Below are 20,187 nucleotides of genomic sequence, written 5' to 3'. Positions count from 1 at the left end.
ACACGCGGGTGTACGGCGGGCGGACACGCGGCACGAGGGCGGACACGTGGACACGCGGGCGGGCGCGCGGGTGGACACGGGGCTCAGCGGGCGGACGCGCACCCGCGGGTGCACGGCGGACGGACACGCGAGCGGACACTCGCACACGCGCACACGCGCCGGACACGCCGCGCCCCCTCCGCGCGCGGCCCCTCCGGAGCGCCCAGGCCCACCCCCGCCCGAGGACAGCGTGTCCCCACGGGGAGGGCGCCCCGCGACTCCGGCCCCTCCGCAGCGGACACGGCGCCTGCTCCGGGGCCGGTCAGGTGATTTCTGCCGATTTTTGCCTGTTTTGCTTTTGTTTTGACAGCTGCACCTCCTGTGTATCTTTGGTTTGAAGTGGAATCAATTCTTCCTGGTAATCCTGATAGGCAGCCGCTTAGAATTTAATGTGATGTGTTTATTACTCTTAAAATGATAGATATGCTTTTTTTTTTTTAAATCACACACACGCACACTTTTAATGGAATGCACATGATGCCATCATTTGAAATTATTCGGGGGAAAGACTTGGAAAGATATCCACGATATTCTAAGAGAATTCTGCCTGTTTTCGTTTAAAAATCCGTGTGTGTGTTTAGACAAATCCGGAATCACAGCAACGTGCGCCAAGTAATTTTCTCTAATGCTGAGACCACGGGCCATTTTTCTGCATTTTGTAACTTTTTAATTCGCGTTTTTATATTGTAATAACAAGAAACGTGTTTTTAAACAAGAAGGAGAAAAAATAAATCAACTGGAAAACTCCGCAGGAGATGAACCGGAGTAGCCAGAGGGAAGGAGCCTTTGAGTGGCGCCCCCGTGTGATTACGAAGATGCCTTTCCTTTCAGTGTTTGCTGGGTCAGTGGAATCCTCCCCACTGAGGAACCTGCGCCCACGTGGTGCTGACTTCAGCTGGGCTTGCGGTGGCTAAGCAGGCGGGATCTGAACATCTTCTCCTTGACTTTCTTTTCTTCGTTAGCCTGGGCTGAACGTGCAGCAAGGGGGTCGCCCTGGATCATCCTTTGCCTGTAAAGGAGGCATTTCCCTAGTGTGGGGCAGGATGCAGCCTGAGTTTAAGTCACCGTCTGCGTTCCTTATAATTAATTATTCCCAAGAGAGGATCTGATCGGGTTGGTTTCTTACCATGGGATAGGAGTGTCCCTTTTGAGCAGAGGTTAAAGCCACGATCCTGCAAAGTGGTTGGAGGCCAGGAGAGCAGTGTTAGGTTCTCTCTGCACTTCACAAAAACTGTCTTAGCAATTTTATATACAAAGAACTGGCGAGGATTGCTTTCATCCCAAGGAAGCTGTGGGCATGAGACACCTTTAAAAGTTCTGGACCTCTCTCAATACATGCCACCATCCAGTGATGGATAACCCAATAAGCAAGGTATGCACGGGCTTACTTGTGCTTACTTTATGTGTAGTGCACAATTGCACCTGTTTTTCGTCACATCAAAGATGTGACAGTTCTGGGGAAGCCAGCACAACCTGTACAAGGCAAGGTCATGGAAGCTTCACAGACACATCGAATCTCCCTGAAGGACTGAATTGCTGGGCTGAAGGCTGTGGGGACCATGATCTCAGGGAACATCTAGCTCAATTGGCATAACATAGTTTATAAAGGAAATGTTCTGCATTCTACTTTGGTGAGTGGTGTCTGGGATCTTGGAAGCCTGTGAGCAGCCATCTGGGATACCCCACAGGTGTCACCCCTTCGGGAGCAGGGAAGAATGAGGAAAACTAAGGATACAGGGGAAAGATTAGTCCAAGGAACTAACGGACCACATCTACCACGGCTTCCACCAGACTGAGTCCAGTACAACTGGATGGTGCCTGGCTACTAACCACTGACTGCTCTGACAGGGATCACAATACAGGGTCCCAGACAAAGCTGGAGAAAAATGTAGACCAAAATTCTTACTCAAAAAGAAAGACCCGACTTGCTGGCCTGTTAGAGATTGGAGAAACCCTGAGAGTATGGCCCCTGGACACCCTTTTCAGCTATGTAATGAAGTCACTGTCTGAGGTTCATCCTTCAGCCAAACATTGGACAGGCCCATCAAACAAAACGAGACTAAAGGGGCACACCAGCCCAGGGGCAAGGACTAGAAGGCAGAAGGGAACAGGAAGGCTGGTAAGAGGGAACCCAAGGTCGAGAAGGGAGAGTGTTGACATGTGGTGGGGTTGTTAACCAATGTCATAAAACGATATGTGTACTAAGTGCTTAATGAGAAGCTAGTTTGTTCTGTAAGCCTTCATCTAAAGTACAATTAAAAAAAGAGAAAAATAAAAACCAAAGATCTGGTGAAACCCATATGAAATTGTCCACTACAGATTAGTAAATAAACGCAGTTAAACCCGTGTGTACTTTGCTTACCGACTAATCCACCCCTGCCACCATCACTTATTCTGGCCCTTTCGACTGGGTAGAGGTGTGAGTTGGGGTTCAGCGTAGAAAACATTTGCGGGTGGAAGGTACATGGCATGTTCAGGTGAAGGAGAGTGAGTCAGTTTGGCTAGGACTTTAAGTTACAAAGGGAAATAGGCAGACCCACATTATAACAGCTTCAGATGCTAAGGCTTTTGAATTTTATTGGGGCTAAGCTGCAGGATCCAATCCTGCGGTTGAGTTGCAGAATACCCCAATCATGGCACTAATAGGGAGACTTCTGATATCAGTGTGCAGGAAGGAATGAGGGGGATAAGGAATTAGTCGGGAGGCTACTGCACCAGTCCCAGCATGAGGTGAAAAAAGGTCTGACCAAATGTAGCAGCAGTGGGAGTGGAAGGGAACAGGTAGATTTGTAAATGTCGTAAAGGAACCCAAAAAGAGGAGGTAACCAATTGGATGTGAAGTTTTTTGTGAAAAAGAGTTCCAGCGCAGTGCTGAGGATTGCATCTGAATGAAGGGAGAATACCTGCACCTGTATCAGAAATAAAGTGATTAGAAATAAGAGCTAGTTTTCAGGAGTGTGACTAAATAAAATTCAACTTTTGACATGCTGAGTCAGATGTGCCAGGGCCATTTTTGGGTGGAAACCGCCTGGCCTGGTGGATGCTCAGACCGCTGCCACATCAGACTCTCCTGGAAAGCTTGTTAAGGATGTGGATTTTTTGATCCCATGCCAGATCTGATGAATCGAAGTCTTTAGGGATGGGTCCTGAGGATTGTGAGGAAAACTTTTTTGTTTTTTAAACAAAAGTATATTTTTAACAAACTCCTAGTATGAGGCTAGTGGGGGTGGGGGAGGTAGGGGTTCCAATATACAGTCAAGTTTGGGAATAATGACTGGCCCAACCTTCCACCTAGGACAAGAATCCGTTGTAAAGTATCCCTAATAGCTGACCCTCAACCTGTTCGCCAAAAAAAAAAAAAAAAAAAAGAATAAATACAAACCTTGGCTCAATATTCAAGGCCTTCCATGGCCTTTGACCTCTGTTTCCCACTTCATGGCTCACTCTGCCCCCACATAGGTCTATCCACTCATCGTTTTATAAGCAGGCATGAAAAGTTACACTCCTGTGCCTTTTCTCCATACTCTGTTCCCCTCCTTTTGCCCATCCAAAGCTTCCCCATGTGTCCCAGATGAAATCATGCCCTAATTCTTCCGTGAAGCCTTTCCACACCAATCAACCTGCAGTAAACTGCCTCATCCAAACTCAATTTGTACCATTTGTTTGGCACTTAGAGAAAAATTACAATACTAGGTAATAGATAGTGTTCTAATTCCTTGAGAGCAGGGACTATACCTTCCTTCTCTTCTCTCCCCCGTATAATACCTAATACAGGGTAAGTTTGGAGAATATGAGTAATTACTTAGTACAGATCTTAATTACTCAGTACAGACTTCATGATTCTCCTTTCCAACACTGCTGCCACCCCCTTACTCCTTACCTCTCTGCTGAATATTCATAGAAAAATCTGAGTTGGTGGTCATTAAGCATCTGCAGGTTACCCAGAATGAGCCCAGTGGGCTGGTGAGAACATGAGAACACATGTCAACCCAAGGGATCAGAGAGGCAGACCATATAAACGTAATGGCTACTCACCCATGATCTCTGTGGGTGCCTCCTATGCTTAGGTGGGTACAGCAGTACGGGTGGGCCTCTATTTTTCCAACTGCTCCTTTAGGCCTGAGGTTTTCCCTTGGGACCAGGCATATGGCCTAAAGGCTTAGTGTTAAGCCTTTCAGAGAAGGCTGTGGTAGACATTACAGCTGTTCGCCAAATGTTTCCAGTTGGTCTCCCTCGAATAACATGGTTACATTGCACTTCCTGGTTCCTTGTAGCTGGTTTGGGCCATGTGACAAGTTCTGACCAATCAGTTGTGCATGGAAATGTGTGTGCCACTTATGGGCTGAGCGTTTATTTACAGGTTGAGACCCTCCAAAGATTTCTATGGTGACGAGCAATACTTGAGAATATGGCTGCTCTATTTTTAGTCTATGTCCTGGAGGGAGGAGACATTGAGTAGAATCCCCAGGCAACCCATGAAGAGCATGTAGCATGAGCATGAAACAAATCTTTATTGCCATAAGCCACAAGCTTTTGGAATTGTTTGTTACTACAACTTATCCTATCCTGACTCATACAAAGGCTTGTTGAAAGTTGGCCGGGCATTGGGACAGGTGTCCTGGAGCTCCATGTGGTATTTGCTGAAGCTTGACTTGCCACAGAAGCCTGCCTTATACCCAGGGAAAAGAGGGAACCATCCAAAGACTTCCACAGAGAACACTGTCCTACAGCTGTTGGAGTGGCAACTTGCTAGAGAACTTTCAGTTGGCTCTGGAGTTCCTCCCACAGGGCAAGCACAAAGTCCCTTCCTGGGATCCCTCAGGGGAAGTTTACAGAGAGGGTTGGTTTTAAGGTCCTTGGCTCTGAAGAGATACCTTCTTTCTAGCTCTTCTGTTGTGAGTTGGGAGTCTCTGCATGTCTCTAGGATCTGCTGGCTGTGGACCAGTGTGCCTCACAAACATTCTTCTACACCAAAGTGCTCAAGGCTGGAGAAAAGTGAGTGGGTACCCTGTGGTACCCACTGGGCACTGCTCGAAATGGCCCTCAGTAAGCCAGAAGTTTTATTGAATTGTCATACTTTTGTTTAAGAAACCCCATGTAAATCTTGTTTCCTATCTGATAAAACTCCCATGTTTATTTGAATTTTAAAAGATTGTTTTGACTTATTGACCATTGAATAAAGTTGATGATTTGATACTTTAAGACCCAACTCTTGCTCCTGCATCCCTCACCACTCTTCTTGGGCTTCCTCTTAGGAGGGTCCATGCCTCAGTTTGAGAAGGGGTCTCAGGGTGTTGTGATAGGATCTAGAGAGACATGGGCAAGGTGAGCTTGTGGCAAATGTGTGGAGGAGATACCAATGCCCTGGTACCCCGATTACTCTTCGTGTTTTCTAGAACCTTCTGTATCCTCAATCATTCTGATATGCTGAATCAAAACCTGCTCATACTGAGGAAGTCAGTGACTGACAACAGCTCAGAGTATGACCCCTCCCAGGGCCTCTGCTGCTTTCCTGGGGTCAGAGCTTTGTGCACAGGAATGAAGGATTGAACACCAAGGCAGTCCAAGCTATCTGAGCAGAGGCTTGAGCCTGAATGCTGTGCCTGAACACTCCAGGGCAGAAGTGAGATCTCCTTGCAACAGTAAAGATGAGGGGTACAGATAAAGGATAGAGGTGGGTCTTACTTTAAGCAAATTCCAAATATGGACAAACCCAGACTTCTACTTTAAGCGCTTACTAATGAAGATCAAAGACCACAGCCTTCAGTATGGATTGCACCTCAACATAAAGAAAACCAAAATCCTCACAACTGGACCACATTATGATAAACGGAGATAAGACTGAAGTTGTCAAGGATTTCATTTTGCTTGGATCCACAATCAACACCCATGGAAGCAGCAGTCAAGAAATTAAGAGACGCGTTGCATTGGGTAAATCTGCTGCAAAGGACCTCTTTAAAGTGTTAAAAAGCAAAGATGTCACCTTGAAGACTAAGGTGCGCCTGACCCAAGCCATGGTATTTTCAATGGCATCATATGCATGTGAAAGCTGGACAATGAATAAGGAAGACCGAGGAAGAACTGAGGCCTTTGAATTGTGGTGTTAGCGAAGAATATTGAATATACAATGGACTGCCAAAAGAACGAACAAATCTGTCTTGGAAGAAGTACCTCCAGAATGCTCCTTAGAAGCAAGGATGGCGAGACTGCGTCTTACATACTTTGGACATGTTATCAGGAGGGATCGTCCCTGGAGAAAGACATCACGCTTGGCAAAGTACAGGGTCAGTGGCAAAGATTTTAAGACCCTTAACGAGGTGCATTGACACAGTGGCTGCAACAATGAGCTCAAGCATAACAACAATATTAAGGATGGTGCAGGACCAGGCAATGTTTCATTCTATTGTGCATAGGGTCACTATGAGTCGGAGCCAACTCAACGGCACCTAACAACATGAAATAAGCATCAGGGTTTATTTTTAGATTTATTTTTAAAATTCCTCAGTACTTAACCAAGTTCTCCCTAGCTTTTGAAAATAGTGTTCTAATTACAAACATTAGATTTCTCACCATGCACATTCAGGAACACTTACTGTACAACAAGGCCCACCCTGGCAACAATATTATTAGTTATAATAGAAACAAGCTTATTATTCAGATTCTGACTCATATTTACAGGAGATTTTGAATTTTTATAAGGCTGACCCTTGAATCATCAATTTTTGATGATCTCATAATGAATAGAATACTGCCTTATAGCTTTCAGGGTCAGGGGGTGGGGAAGCTGTCACATCAAAGACTAGTCAGATAAAATTAGGAATATTTTATAGGGACATGGAGTACTTTCTAGCTTGGCAAGGGGCAAAACCCACTCAGTTATTGCTGCGTTGTACCCGCCACTTCTGTGACTGTTCAGCCAAGTATCTGGTGGTGGCATTGGGGCTACTGTTGATGGGCATGGCTGACAGTTGGGAAGAAGAATTGGGCACATAGTAGGGGAGAGTCAAGATAAGCTGAAATCTGTTGGTATCTGTGTAGATGCAACATCTAACCACAATAACTTTCAGAGAGTAATGGCTACTGCTTCATGTCCACTTCCCAAATATCACTACAATTCTTTTGGCCAACTCTGACTTGGAACTATACTAGGAAGGGATTCTGGGAAAGTACTTCCAGCTATACCAAGTTGACACAGTACAAACTGCCACATGAGAGATGATGAGGGTCTTAGGGCAGTGAATGTAGACATAGTGAAAAGAGAAAAGATTAGGGAGACATATATGAGTTAGAATTGATCAGATTAGTTAATTAATTAGATGTTAGGATTGAGGGAAAGGAAAAACTAAGACGATGCTCAGGCTCTGATTTAGATAACTGGGTGGATAATGGTGTCATTTGCTGAGGCAAAGACTCCAGGTACAAGAGAAGACGATGGGGGAAAAAGTGATAGGGCATTTATTGTTGGCCATGTTGAGTCTGAGGAGCTGGTGGAACTTCCAAGTGGGGATAAGCCAGTAGGACCCATAGGTATCACTGTAGATTAAAAAGAAAAAAGATTGGACTTCTACTTATGACCAAGATGATGTAACAGTGACTCATTTATCCTTCTACCTGCAACAAACTAAAAAACTGTTAGTTTTCAAGACACAGGTCAGAGATCCTTGAGAAATGGGATACAATAATTTGAGCTCTATGAATACTCCAACTTACTGCCTTGCAAAATTTTCTTAGCTTGTGACACAGGGAGGAGGCACCCAGATAGAGACTAATGGACTTTGGGAAGTTGAGAAGATGGAGCTGTGAGTCTTAGGAGACAAAGTAGGCTACCTGAGAGGAGAGGAGAGCTGCAAAGAGAAAGCACTCTAGAAATCTTCAAAGGATCATCCTTTCCTCTCAGCAAGCACTTCTGCTGGTCATGGTTCTTTGCCCTTTTGGTGGGGTGACCCAAACCTTCATTCTTGAACCTAATTAGCTAAATCACATTTATATAATGCAACACTCAACAACTGCATAATATACATTTTTTCCAAGTGAGTATGGAATACTCACCAGCCCCTGTGGCTACGTGAATCAGGAGAAGCCTCTATCCTGACCCATGGACTTGGGATGTTCTTGCTTCTACAACTGCGTGAGCCATTTCTTTGATACAAATCTCTCTATGTTGTATATTTATATGCTTTACTGGTTTTGCTTCTCAAGAGAACCCAGGCTAAGACACCGACACAAGAAAACTGAAATAGCCCCATGTCAGAAAATTGAATTTGAAATAAAAAACCTTCCCACAAAGCAAACTCCATATCCAGATGATTTTACTGATAAGTTTTATCAAACATTTTAAAAGGAAATAATACCAATCTTATATAAATTCTTTCAGAAAAAAAAGGAAGAGGAAACGATTCCAACTTCTTTTATAGGTTCAGCATAATACACATATCAAAACCAGTCAAGAACATTAAAAGAAAAGAAATTTCTCTCTCATAAACATAGATGCAAAAATTCTTAATAAAATAGAAATATAGAAAATGGATAATAAATTATAATCATCCCAGGTTCATCCCAGGAAAGCAAGGCCAGTTTGACATTAAAAAAAATCAGTAACATTGTCATGTTAATTAACAGAATAAAGAAAAATATATAATCATCTCAATTGTTGTGTGCTGTCAAGTTGATTTCAACTCACAGTGACCCTCAACTGCCCCATAGGGTTTATGGGAGCAAATCACCAGGTCTTTCTCCTGCAGAGCCTCTGGGTGGGTTTGAGCACCAACTTTTTTGTTAGCAGCTGAAAACTTCACCATTGTGCCACTGGGGTTCCTAATCATCTCAATAGATACAGAAAAAAACATTTGGAAATTTTTAACACCTATTCATGATAAAAACTCCCAGTAAACTACTAATGGAAGGAAACTTCCTCAATATGATAAACGGTACCTGTGAAAAGTCTTTAGCCGACATCACAATTCATGGTAAAATTCTAAACAATTTACCCACAAAATTTTGGGATAAGGTAAGAATATAATTTCTCCACACTTATTAACTTTCACTGTAAGTTCTACTCAATGCAATAAGGCAAGAAAAATTAATAAAAGGCACATAGATTGGAAGGGGAAAAGTAAAACCATCTTTATTCCCAGACATCATAATTCACTGCACAGAAAATCATAAAGGATCCTTTAAAAAATTACAAGAAGTTGTAAGTGAATTTAGAAAAGTGTCAGAATACAAGATCTATTTTACAAAAATCAATTGTTTTTTTTTTGCAGGACCAAGATGGCAGAGTAGTCAGACACTTCCAGTGACTCTTTTACAAAAAAAGACCCCCAAAAATAAGTGAAATGATTATATATATGACAACCTAGGAGCCCTGAACATCAAAGGCAAAGTTAGAAAATGGACTGAGTGGCAGGGGAAGGGAGACACAGTTCAGAAGCTGCTAGGAGTTGCTGGACCTGACTCAGCAGGAACCCTCAGACACAATCCCCTGGAGTGAGCACAGCAGGGCTGCTTTTTGGCTGTCAGCAAAAGCTAAGTACTTGTGTTTATTTTACTGTGCCCCCAGCCCCCAAGCTAGCTTCAGTGGCTATCAATTTCCCTGGGCCTGAAATAGGGCCTGCTGCACACCCTGAGTCATTCTCCTGGCCTTGGAGAAGGAATAAATTAACAACTGAGGGAAAAGATAATCTGCCAGCTCCACTAACCTGGGGAGCTCATGACAGAAGCAGCTCCTGTCAAGGCACAAAAGGTCCATGGACTTTGAATACCTATCACCCCTGCATGGACCTGTGTGGGTCCATCTCAGGAAAATAGGCCCTTGTTGGCAGACTGAAACTGTTTCAACTGTGTGTTGGAGAGGTGGGTTTTTGATGTTTGACATCACATTGGCTATTAAACAGGGTCCTCACCTACCCACATCACGGGCCTAAGGACTGGTGGCTCCACCCCCATCACCTAGCCACCTGCAACAGGGGTTCAGGGATGACTGGTACCTCTCAGTCCATACAACCAAAACCATCGGGTACCCATGGTCTGACTGCAGAACCCACACACCTGTGCACTCTAGGGAACAGGGATGTACTTTCCTTACAGACACTCGGGGGACAGTTGTCAGCCAACTGCCTTGTTCAGAGTGTGACCACCTGCTGCAGACAGATACCTGTGCCTACGCCAATCACCCCTGCCCCTCTAAGACTCTAGGACAGAGCGTGTACCACACACTTGATGGCCAACTACCTGGACACCTGAGCTGAATCCATACCAAACAAATGAATGGATTCCTAGGCTCATATACCTGGTAACAGCTCTAGCCATCTGGTGACAGGACTTCAGAGCTTCAAAGGCAAAAAATAGTCAAGCTAGCTCACCCAAGCAGCCTATTTGGGCTTATCAAAACAAAACAAAGGAAGAAGCTAGGATACAGTAGCCAAACATAAAATAAATTAATACAATAGCTTATAGATGGCTCGGAGACAACAGTCAATATCAAATCACATAAAGAAGCAGACCATGATCACTTCAAAAAGCTCTCAAAACAAAAAATCAAGGAATCTTCTGGATGAAGGTGTCTTCCTGGAATTACGAGATGTAGAATACAAAAGATTAATGTACAGAGCTCTTCAAGACATCAGGAACGAGATCAGGCAAAATGCAAAACAAGCCAAGGAACACACAAATAAAGCAATTGAAGAAATTAAAAAGGTTATTTGAGAACATGGTGAAAAATTTAATAGGCTGCAAGAATCCATAGAGAGACAGCAATCAGAAATTCAGAAGATTCACAATAAATTTACAAAGTTAGACAACTCAATAGAAGGTTAGAGGAGCAGAATTGGGGAACTGGAAGGCAGAATTAGTGAGATTGAAGGTAAAACACTTGGCACCAATATATATGAAGAAAGATCAGATAAAAGAATTTTTAAAAATGAAGAAGCCCTAAGACTCATGTGGGACTCTATCAAGAGAAATAACCTACAAGTGATTGGAGTACCAGAACAGGGAGGGATAACAGAAAATACAGAGAGAATTGTTGAAGACTTGTTGGCAGAAAACTTCCCTGATATCATGAAAGATGAGAAGATATCTATCCAAGATGCTCATCAAACTCCACATGAGGTAGATCTTCAAAGAAAATCACCAAGACAATATTATAATCAAACTTGCCAAAACTAAAGATAAAGAGAAAATTTTAAGAGCAGCTAGGGATAAAGGAAAAATCACTTACAAAGGAGAGCCAATAAGAATAAGCTCGGACTACTCGGCAGAAACTATGCAGGCAAGAAGGCAACAGTAAGACGTATTTAAAAAATTGAAAGAAAAAAATTGCCAGCCAAGAATCATATATCCAGCAAAACTGTTTCCTCAATATGAAGGTGAAATTAGGACATCTCCAGATAAACAGAAGTTTAGGGAATTCATAAAAACCAAACCAAAACTACAAGAAATACTAAACGGAGTTCTTTGGTTAGAAAATCAATAACATCAGGTATCAACTGAAGACTAGAACACTGGGCAGAGCAATCAGAAGTCAACCCAGACAGGGAAAAAAAAAAAAAAGCTCAAAACAGGGTAACAGAATGTTATTATATAAAAGAAGAAATATTAAAACAATGAAGAGGGACTAAGAAATGTAATCATAGATATTCCATATGGAAAGGAAGATATGGCGATACAAAGAAATAAAAGTTAGGTTTAAATTTAGAAAAACAGGGGTAAATAATAGGGTAACCACAAAGGAGACAAACTATCCTACACATCAAAATAAAATACAAGAAAAAAATAGAAACTCAGCAGAAACAAACTCAACAACAACAAATATGAGCAAAGGACGATATATAATCTACTCAGCACATAAAATTAAATGAGAAACAGAAACTGTCACCAACACATAAAAAACGACATCAAAATGACAGCACTAAACTCATAAAACCTATCCATAATTATGTTGAATGTAAATGGACTAAATGCACTAAAAAAGAGACAGAGAGTGGCAGAATGGATTAAAAAACATGATCCGTCTATATGCTGCTTACAAGAGACACACTTTAGACTTAGAGACACGAACAAACTAAAACTCAAAGGATGGAAAAAAAATATATCAAGCGAACAACAATCAAAAAAGCAGGAGTGGCAATATTAATTTCCGACAAAACAGACTTTAAAGTTAAATCCATCAGAAAGGATAAAGAAGGACACTATATAATGATTAAAGGGACAATACACCAAGAAGATATAGCCATATTAAATATTTATGCACCCAATGACAGGGCTGAAAGATACATAAAACAAACTCTATCAGCAATGAAAAATGAGATAGCTCCACAATAATAGTAGGAGACTTCAACACACCACTTTCGGTGAAGGACAGGACATCCAGAAAGAAGCTCAATAAAGATGTGGAAGATTTAAATGCCACGATCAACCAACTTGACCTCACAGACATATACAGAACACTCCACCCGACAGCAACCAAGTATACTTTCTTTTCTAGTGCACATGGAACATTCTCTAGAATAGACCACATATTAGGTCATAAAGCAAGCCTTAGCAGAATCCAAAACATTGAAATATTGCAAAGTGTCTTCTCTGACCATAAGGCCATAAAAGTGGAAATCAATAACAGAAAAAGCAAGGGAAAAAAATCAAACACTTGGAAGTTGAACAATACCCTGTTTAAAAAAAAAAGACTGGATTCTAGAAGACATTAAGGATGGAATAAAGAAATTCATAGAATCCAATGAGAATGAAAATACTTCCTATCAGAACCTTTGGGACACAGCAAAAGCAGTGCTCAGAGGCCCATTTATATCAATAAATGCACACACCCCAAAAGAAGAAAGGGCAAAAATCAAAGAATTATCCCTACAACTTGAACAAATAGAAAGAGAGCAACAAAAGAAACTCAGAGCACCAGAAGAAAACAAATAATAAAAATTAGAGCCGAACTAATAGAAAACAGAAAAACAATTGAAAGAGTTAACAAGACCAAAAGCTGGTTCTTTGAAAAAATCAACAAAATTGATAAACCATTGGTCAAACTGACAAAAGAAAAACAGGAGAGGAAGCAAATAAGCCACATAAGAAATGAGATGGGCGATATTACAACAGACCCAACTGAAATTAAAAGAATCATATCAGATTACTATGAAAAATTGTACTCTAACAAATTTGAAAGCCTAGAAGAAATGGATGAATTCTTAGAAACACACTGCCTACCTATACTAACACAAACAGAGGTAGAACAACTAAATAGACCCATAACAAAAGAAGAGACTGAAAAGGTAATCAAAAAACTCCTAACAAAAAAAAGCCCTGGCCCGGATGGCTTCACTGCAGAGTTCTACCAAACTTTCAGAGAAGAGTTAACACAACTACTACTAAAGGTATTTCAGAGCATAGAAAAGGACAGAATACTCCCAAATTCATTCTATGAAGCCACCATATCCCTGATAGCAAAACCAGGTAAAGACACCAGAAAAAAAGAAAATTACAGACCCATATCCCTCATGAACTTAGATGCAAAAATCCTCAACAAAATTCTAGCCAATAGAATTCAACAATATATGAAAAAAAAATAATTCACCATGACCAAGTAGGATTCATACCAGATATGCAGGGTGATTCAACATTAGAAAAACAATCAATGTCATCCACCACATAAATAAAACAAGGGACAAGAACCACATGATCTTATCAATTGATGCAGGAAAGCCATTTGACAAAGTCCAACACCCGTTCATGATAAAAACTCTTAGCAAAATAGGAATAGAAGGAAAATTCCTCAACATACTAAAGGGCATTTATACAAAGCCAACGGCCAACATCACCCTAAATGGAGAGAGCCTGAAAGCATTCTCCTTGAGATCGGGAACCAGACAAGGATGCCCTTTATCACCACTCTTATTCAACATTGTGCTGGGGGTCCTAGCTAGAGCAATTAGGCTAGATAAAGAAATAAAGTCCATCCAGATTGACAAGGAAGAAGTAAAAGTATCTCTGCAGACGACATGATCTTATACACAGAAAACCCTAAGGAATCCTCCAGAAAACTACTGAAACTCATAGAAGAATTCAGGAGAGTATCGGGATACAAGATAAACATACAAAAATGAGTTGGATTCCTTTACACTAACAAAAAGAACGTCGAAGAGGAAATTACCAAATCAATACCATTTACAGTAGCCCCCAAGAAAATAGAGTACTTAGGAATAAATCTTACCAGAGATGTAAAAGACTTATACAAAGAAAACTACAATACACTTCTGCAAGAAACCAGAAGAGACTTACATAAGTGGAAAAATATACCTTGCTCACGGATAGGAAGACTTAACATTATGAAAATGTCTATTCTACCAAAAACGATCTATACATTTAATGCAATTCTGATCCAAATTCCAATGACATTCTTGAATGAGATGGAGAAACAAATCACCAATTTCATATGGAAGGGAAAGAGGTCCCGGATAAATAAAGCATTACTAAAAGAAGAACAAAGTGGGAGGCCTTACTGTACCTGATTTTAGAACCTATTACACCGCCACAGTAGTCAAAAGAGCCTGGTACTGGTACAACAACAGATACGTGGACCAATGGAGCAGAATTGAGAATCCAGACATAAATCCATCCACATATGAGCAGCTAATATTTGACAAAGGCCCCAAAACAGTTAAATGGGGAAAACACAGTCTTTTTAACAAATGGTGCTGGCGTGACTGGATATCCATCTGCAAAAAAATGAAACAAGACCCATCCCTCACTCCATGCACAAAAATGAGCTCGAAATGGATCAAAGACCTAAATATAAAATCTAAAATGATAAACATCATGGAAGAAAAAATAGGGACAAGGTTAGGAGCCCTAATACATGGCATAAACAGTATACAAAACATTATTAAGAACACAGAAGAAAAGCTAGAAACTGGGAGCTCCTAAAAATCAAACACCTATGCTAATCCAAAGACTTCACCAAAAGAATAAAAAGGTTACCTACAGACTGGGAAAAAGTTTTTAGCTATGACATTTCCAATCAGCACCTGATCTCTAAAGTCTACATGATACTGCAAAAACTCAACTGCAAAAAAACAAATAACCCAATTAAAAAATGGACAAAAGATATGAACAGACACTTCACTAAAGAAGACATTCAGGTAGTTAACAGATACATGAGGAAATGCTCACGAACATTAGCCATGAGAGAAATGCAAATCAAAACTACAATGAGATTTCAACTCACTCCGACAAGGTTGGCATTAATCCAAAAAACACAAAACAATAAATGTTGGAGAGGCTGTGGAAAGATTGGAACACTTCTACACTGCTGGTGGGAATGTAAAATGGTACAATCACTTTGGAAATCGATTTGGCGCTTCCTTAAAAAGCTAGAAATAGAATTACCATACGATCCAGCAATCCCACTCCTTGGAATATGTCCTAGAGAAATAAGAGCCTTTACACGAACAGATATATGCACACCCATGTTTATTGCAGCACTGCTTACAATAGCAAAAATATGGAAGCAACTAAGGTGCCCATCAATGAATGAATAGATAAATAAATTATGGTATCTTCTCACAATGGAATACTACGCATTGATAAAGAACAGTGAAGAATCTGTGAAACATTTCATAACATAGAGGAATCTGGAAGGCATTATGCTGAGTGAAATTAGTCAGTTGCAAAAGGACAAATATCGTATAAGACCACTATTATAAGAACTGGAGAAACAGTTTAAACAGAGAAGAAAATATTCTTTGATGGTTACGAGAGCGGGGAGGAAGGGAGGGTGGGAGAGAGGTATTCACTAATTAGATAGTAGATAAGAACTACTTTAGGTGATGGAAAAGACAACACACAATACAGTCGACATCAGCACAGCTGGACTAAACCAAAAGCATAGAAGTTTCCAGAATAAACTGAATGCTTTGAAGGTCAGCATAGCAGGGGAGGGGGTTTGAGGACCATGGTTTCAGGGAACATCTAAGTCAATTGGCATAATAAAATCTATTAAAAAAACATTCTGCATCCCACCTTGGAAAGTAGGCGTCTGGGATCTTAAACGCTAGCAAGTGTCCATCTAAGATGCATCAGTTGATCTCAACCCACCTGGAGCAAAGGAGAATGAAGAACACCAAGGACACAAGGTAATTACAAGCCCAAGAGACAGAAAGGGTCACATAAACCAGAGACTACATCAGCCTGAGACCAGAAGAACTAGATGGTGCCTGGCTAGAACTAATGACTGCCCTGACAGGGAACACAACAGAGAACCCCTGAGGGAGCAGGATAGAAGTGGGATGCAGACACCAAGTTCTCACAAAAAGACCAGACTTAATGGCCTGTCTGAGACTAGAAGGACCCTGGTGGTCATGGCCCCTAGACCTTCTGTTGGCCCAAGAAAGGAACCATTCCCAACCAACTCTTCAGACATGGATTGGACTGGACAATGGATTGGAGAGGGATGCTGGTGAGGAATGAGCTTCTTGGATCAGGTGGACACTTGAGACTATGTTGGCATCTCCTCCCTGGAGGGGAGATGAGAGGGTAAAGGGGTTTAGAAGCCAGCAAAATGGACAGGAAAAGAGAGAGTAGAAGGAGGGAGCAGGCTGTCTCATTAGGGGGAGAGCCCTTGGGAGTATGTAACAAGGTGTATATAAGTTTTTGTGTGAGAGACTGACTTGATTTGTGAACTTTCGCTTAAAGCACAATAAAAATTAAAAAAAAAAAAGAACATTTCAAGATGTCTCCTGAAGTACAATGCTGTCAGTGATAGGATAATATCCACATGCCTACAAGGAAGACCAGTTAATATGACTATTGTTCAGATTTACACACTTCTTAATGCTAGGTTCTCTAGAGAAGCAAAACCAGTAAAGCATATAAATACATATATATATAGAGAGAGATTTATATCAAGGAAATGGCTCATGGAGTTGTAAAGGCTAGAACATCCCAAGTCCATGGGTCAGAATATTGGCTTCTCCTGATTCATGTAGCCACAGGGACTGATGAACCCGAGGTCAGCAAGTGAGAGAGCAGGACTCTTGCTCACAGGCTGTGAAGATGTATGAATCCCAAGATCAGCAGGTAAGACCACAGGTAACCTGCAAGCTCGAGTCCCAAGAACTGGAGGTCAGATGAACAGGAGCAGGCTGCAGGAACCAGCATGAGCAAAAAGCCCCCGAGCCCTGCCAGAATGTCTGCTTATATTTGATGTAGGCCACATGGCCAAGGAAACTCCCTTTTAACTGGTTGGCTACTCATGGCAGATCCCATCATAGGGGTGATCACATATGAAACCTCAATAGGGAAGTGAATACAACATCATATAACTATCAAACCACTGAGAATCATGGCCCAGCCAAGTTGACACATAATCTTAACCATCACAGCCCACTCCTTGTCAACTTGGTATCTGTACACATCTCCTCAAACCAGATATGATCTCTGAATAAAGACAATTACAAACTCACACTTTCGCCTAACATTATACAACGAAAACACATACAATCAAAAATACACTAGCCCTTTTACATATTATATTTTATAAGTGAAGAAAACAGAAATATTTGATGCACACATACAAAGGGGAAATACTCATAACAATTACAGTCCTTGTTTCTCCCACTGGTCATGTGGTTGTAACTGGTATTTAGAACTATCTTCTTCTACCACACATTCCATATTCCCTTTGCCCTCAGCTGGTTATGGTTCTTTGCCTGGTGGGAGTGACCCAAACCTTCATTCCTGAAGGGTCTGGGCCATTTGTAGTCCTGTATGAACTGGGTTTCCATCAACTTTAATCACAGGGTATGGTAGTACTGAGAGACGCTCTAAGGGATCTCCTGCATCCCAGACATACTCCTCTTTACCTCCGTTATGTAGTATCAATCAGATTTCCTCTTGGTAATCGAGATCAATCACACCAGCTGATATGGTAACGCCCTTCTTTGCCTGTTGACCCAGAGGCATAAGGAGCCCAAAGTGGCCAGGTGGCATTCTTAGCTTCCAGTTCAATGGAATCAGTGATGTGTCTCCAGCTGAGAGCATTCTTACCTTTGGAACTAAGACCTCTAAACCCACAGATCATAAGGTCGAGGGGACAGGAAGAAAAATCTTGTGAGTGGGCCACTAGGGGTAATAATGAATGGTGCCATTCCCATTTCCACCCCTTGATTCCAGGACCCATGAATCCTCCCTATGGGAGAAACAACACCATATATTGGACACTAGTTTAGAGCATATACAGCCTCCTGGAGAACATTGCCCCAACCCTGCAAAGTATTGCTGCCTAGCTGGTGCCATAACTGTGTCTTTAGAAGGTCATTCCTTTGTTCTATCAAACCAGCTGCTTCAGGATGATGGGGAACATAGTAAGACCAGTGAATTCCATGAGCCTGGGCCCATTGCCATACTTCATTTGCTGTGAAGTGAGTTCCTTGATCTGAGATGATGCCATGTGGGGTAACATGACAGTGGATAAGGCATTCTGTAAGTTCACAGGTGGTAGTTTTTGCAAAAGCATTGCATGCAGGGAAGGCAAATTTATATTCAGAGTAAGTGTCTATTCTAGTAATAGCAAAATGCTGCCCTTTTCATGATGGAAGTGGTCCAATGCAATCAACTGCCGCAAGGTTGCTAGCTGATCACTTCGAGGGATGGTACCATATCAGGGACTCAGTGTTGGTCTCTGCTGCTGGCAGATTGGGCACTCTGCAGTGGCTATAGCCAAGTCAGCCTTGGTGAGTGGAAGCCCATGTTGCTGAGCCCATGCATAACCTCCATCTCAGCCACCATGGTCACTTTCTTCATGAGCCCATTGAACAATGACGGGAATAGCTGTGGAAAGAGGATGACTAGTTTCCACAGAATGTGTCATCCCATCCACTTGATTGTTAAAATCATCCTCTGCTAAGGTCACCCTTTGGTGAGCATTCACATGAGACACAAATACGTTCACTTTCTTGGCCCATTCAGAGAGGTCTATCCATATACCTTTTCCCCATACCTCCTTGTCTCCAATTTTTCAATCACACTCCTTTCAAGTCCCTGACCATCTGGCCAAACCATTGACCACAGCCCATAAATCAGTATACAATCATACATCTGGCCATTTCTCCTTCTAAGCAAAGTGAACAACCAAATGCACTGCTCGAAGTTCTGCCCATTGAGAGGATTTCCCTTCACCACTGTCCTTCGGGGAGGTCCCAGAAAGGGGCTGTAATGCTACCACTGTCCACTCTCAAGTGGTGCCTGCGTATCGTGCACAGCCATCTCTAAATGAGGCACGAGTTTTCTCTTTCTCAGTCAACTGATCATAAGGAACGGCCCATGACACCATAGGTGCAGACTGGGAGATGGAAGGTAATATGACAGGAGTGGAGACCACAGGTATTTGGGTCACTTCCTCATGCAACTTACTTGTGCCTTCAGGTCCTCCTCTGGCCCGATCTTGTATATACCACTTCCATTTAATGATGGAGTGCTGCTGTGCACATTCAACTTTATGACTCTGTGGGTCTGACAACACTCAGTTCATGATGGGCAGCTCAGGCCGCAATGTGACTTGGTGTTCCATGATTAAGCCTTCAGTCTCTCTTAAGGCCCAGTAACAAGCCAAAAGCTGTTTCTCAAAAGGAGAGTTGTTATCTGCAGAGGACAGCAGGGCTTTACTCCCAGATCCTAAGGGTCTGCACTATGATTCATCAATAGGGGGCTGCCAAAGACTCCAAACAGCATCTCTATCTGCCACGGACTCTTCAAGAACCATTGGATCAGCTGGATCATATGGCCCAAGTGGCATAGCAGCTTGTTGTAGAGTCTTCTCTTGTTTAGGACCCCACTCAAAACTAGCAGCTTTTGGCTGAAGGGACACGAAAATAGAGAATGGAGGGAAGGAGTGTGCTGTTTCATTAGGGGGAGAGCAATTAGGAGTATATAGAAAGGTGTATATAAATTTTTGGATGAGAGACTGACTCGATTTGTAAACTTTAACTTAAAGCACAACAAAAATTAAAAAAAGAAAAAAACAAGCAGCTTTTCAAGACACTAGATAAATAGGCTGAAGTAGCACACCCAAATGAGGAACACGTTGCCTCCAAAATCCAAAGATGCCCAGTAGGCTTTGTGCCTCCTTTTTAGTTGTGGGAGGAGCCAGAT

This window comes from Loxodonta africana, chromosome 8, assembly GCF_030014295.1.
Source record: "Loxodonta africana isolate mLoxAfr1 chromosome 8, mLoxAfr1.hap2, whole genome shotgun sequence".
Classification (NCBI taxonomy): domain Eukaryota; kingdom Metazoa; phylum Chordata; class Mammalia; order Proboscidea; family Elephantidae; genus Loxodonta; species Loxodonta africana.
This window is presented reverse-complemented; position numbering follows the sequence as displayed.